The sequence below is a fragment of the Arachis duranensis genome, chromosome 9 (assembly GCF_000817695.3).
Source record: "Arachis duranensis cultivar V14167 chromosome 9, aradu.V14167.gnm2.J7QH, whole genome shotgun sequence".
Taxonomy (NCBI): domain Eukaryota; kingdom Viridiplantae; phylum Streptophyta; class Magnoliopsida; order Fabales; family Fabaceae; genus Arachis; species Arachis duranensis.
The window spans coordinates 102,843,524-102,847,503 of NC_029780.3; positions in this window are offsets into that span (position 1 = coordinate 102,843,524).

The window sequence follows — 3,980 nt, forward strand, 5'->3', positions numbered from 1 at the left end:
CTAACCTAACTACCCATTTTTTACTTTTTCACATACTCATGTATCCCTTTTCATTTCACAACACATATGCATTGACTTTTATTTGAGCTTTACTTTGGGGCATTTTGTCCCCTTTTTTATTTCTTTCTTTTTCTTCTTTTTCTTTCTTTTTCTATATTTTTTTCTTTTCCATATTCTTTTTTTTCTTTTTCTTTTCTTTTTCTCATTTTTTTTATATACAAGAGCATCAATGCATTAAGGTTTTACATTTGATCAATACATGAATATGTACCCAATTCCCAATATTTACACTAATAATACAAAACTACCCTTTTATTCACCCAATGTCCCAAGGTTCCCACACTTGAATGATACTCACACACACTAGCCTAAGCTAATCAAAGATCCAAATAAGGACATTTATTGTTTTCCACTTTAGGCTTGTAATGTGCTAAAATTAAGAACAAGTGGGTTAATCGTAGGCTCAAATTTGGCTAACAATGGAAGATAAAAGGTAAGGCCATTTGGGTAAGTGAGCTAATGAAATGATGGCCTCAATCATATAAATGCATGAATACACAAAAAAATGATCACAATCAAAGATCACAATCATAGGAAGAGAATAATGCACACAAGAAGGAAAAAATAAGTGGTTATAGGATGTAACCACACAATTAGGCTCAAATCTCACTAGCTTGTGTTCTTAGCTCAAAAACCATGTTCCAAAATAAATTCTTTCAAGCAAGTTCAACAAAAATGTTTCAAATTGGTAGGTTGCCCTAAAACGGTTTCTTGGGAAAGAAATCAGCACCCTAACCAAGTAGTCCTAACAAAAAAAAAAGAAGTGGTAAAATATGTATAAATTCTAACTAACATGCAACCTATCATGCAAATGCAACAACTAACTAACATTGATGTTGCAAAGGAAATTGTTACCCATGGAGATCGGTCGAACGACCTCCCCACACTTGAAGATTGCACTGTCCTCGGTGCACGCAAAGAAGAACAAGGTGGACAGGTTGCTACAATTGATGAGCTTCTTCACAAGGTTGCGTGGAGGACTTGTCTGTTGCCCCATTTAAAAGCTTTTCCTTTCTCCCTCCTTGGTGGCCAACCTAAAAGGATAGAAAAGGAAAGGAATATTAAGCCTTTGACAAAGATATCAAAGCAAATAGAACATAGGCGGGGGTTAATGCCAAGTAGGAGTATGGTTCTCTACTACATGGTAGCTACAACATGTAGAGGAGAAAACAATAAGAGAAAATGGCATATCAATGATACTTGATGCAAGAGTAAGGTCAAAGCATGAAGAGCATGATGAGCATCAAGTTCGAGCAAGAGAGAGTGGGCCATGAAAGACAATATAAGGTCATATCAATGCACAAAGAACACAAGTGCATAAAAGATCGAGCATTGATTTGAAAAGAAACATCACCCAACAATATGAAACAAGTCAAGAGGCACTAAAGTAATGCAAGGAATCCTCAACAATTGAGTAGAAAGATGCAACACCATTATTAAAATGACTTAAAAAAAGGGAGAAAAAAACTCTTTTTTTTTACCGACGCGTGCGCGTCATGCACGTTTACGCGTCAATGGGTATATTGGTCGAAGGACGCATACGCGCCAAGTGCGCGCACGCGTGCGTCGAGTTAGGCGAGAGGCTTAGTGTTGGCCCAAAAGTGGCACAACTCTCTGGTAAAAGTACCAGGAGTGTGGATCGTGCAATCGACGCGCGCGCACAGCGTGCATGCGCGTGCATTGCGAACTTAAGATCGTGCGCGCGTGTGCGCACCTGGCGCGCACGCGTGCACAGACTTGTGCCTTAGGCCCAATGTTCACACAGTGCAGGCCTAACTCTTGGGTTTTTGGCTGGGGTCAAATTTTTGTATCCACGCGTACGCGTACAGTGCGTGTCAGCGTGGATGGTCGAAAAATGCTTAGGTGCGCGTACGCGTTATGTGCACGCACGCGTGGATGGTGTTCTGTTTTTCAAATTTTTTTTTAAGCAGAAAAAAAATGCCCAAGAGCTCCCTATAATGCCTACACTCTTCTTTATTCGATCAAATATCATACAATTCACAAAAATGCAATTTGATTTTAGGATTTATTTATCTATTACTAGTGAATACAACATACTAACAATCTAATCTTTACAAACAAATCAATATGAAATGAAAATCTACCTACAATGTCAACTCAAATCACTTATTAAACAAAACTAAAAGAGAATGGAAAGAGTTTACCATGGTGGGGTGTCTCCCACCTAGCACTTTTATTTATTGTCCTTAAGTTGGACATTTTGAGGAGCTCATTGTCATGGTGGCTTATGTTTGTACTCATCCTTGAATCTCCAAGGATCTCTACTTCTTGAATGGTTGACAGAATTTTCAACCATCTTCACCAATCTAGGGTAGAGTTCTACCCAAGATATGAGTCCCCATAGTTGGTCTTCACCTAGCGAACCGGGATCCCATATCTTATCTTCACACCCATCCGTGAGTTGAGTTTCATGATTTTTCCGTACGGGTGGTTGACATAAGAGCGGTCGACACATAGAATTCTCTTTAGTCCACCAATTCTTCCTTCTAGACCTATACAAAGTGGTTCTTGTCCCATCATAATCCCTATACCTTAAAGCTTTGACCTTAGTGAGCTTTATACCAAATTTTCAACCACTACACAATTCTCTTTTTCCTTTAAGTCCACAAAGAGCTCCAAGTTGTCCATCCGTTCCAATCAAAACATATTCAAGTGAGAAAGTAAAGCTTAGGGATAAGAATTTACCTACTTGAATGTTGTGTTGGATGGTGACTTGGGAAGCGAGACCTCCCCACACTTGGACAATGCAAGGTCTATTTCCTTGTGCTCTTCTTTGTGTATTTTCACCTCTTTGCGAGCTTCCTCAATTTCAACATTTTCCCTTTTATCACATGGCTTGGTGTTGCCTTCAAGAACTTTGATTTCTTGCCTAATGGGAGGTGATTCAATTTTGGATAGGAATTCATTGATGAATGAATCCATCTCTTGATCAACCTCTTCATATTCTTCAATTTCGATATACACCATGCCAACTTTTCTCTCTTGGTAGCCCTCCTCCAATTCACTCTCTTTCTCGTTGCTCACCAAGGGTATGGGAGGTTGTGCACATTCTTTTATAATTTCAACTTCATGTCCAATGGGAGAGGATTCCGTTGTAGAGAGAAATTCATCCATGATTGAATCCATCTCTTGATAAGCCTCTTCCAAGTCTCCAACGATGATATGCCTTGGAGGTTGCGCACCCTCTTCAACATCAATATCAAGCTTCTTGGAAGAGTGCTCCATGATGCTACATTCCCTTGGACTTTCAACATCTCCTAAATCTTCGACCACTTCTTTCTTTTCTTCAATAATCATGGCTTCTTCTAGTTGCTCCAATACAAAATGGCATCCCTCATCCCCCACCGGAGTTTCCAATCTCTCCTTCATGCTTTGCTCTTCTTTAGGTTTTCCACATGTGGCTACGGGGAAACTTGAGTATTCAAACATTGGTGGGCTAGAGCATGCACCACCTTGGTCAAATTGGTCACAAACTCAAATGTATCCCGCTTCATGGCTTCTTGCCCTTGAAGTAACAAAGTGAGAGAATCGTCCATTGGGGCTTGGGGTGAATAGGAAGGTTCATTATTTTGGAGAGAGGATTCATGGTAGGAAGGTGGTTCCTCTTGATAAAATTGTGGAGATGGTGTGTATTGAGGTGGTTCTTGGTAATAATCATGATAGGGTTGTGGTGGTTCTAAAGGTTCTTGCTTATAATGGTCATAAGAATATGGCATGAATGATTGGTCATATGGTGGATATGGATCATAGGAAGGTGCTTGATGTGGAAAGGCTTGTGAGTATGGTTGAGGTCCATGTTGAGGATGAGATTCATAGGCATATGATGGTGGTTGTTGAGTGTCACAAAAGAGTCATCATAGCCGATAAATTGACATGCATTAGGATGGAAATTATACCTA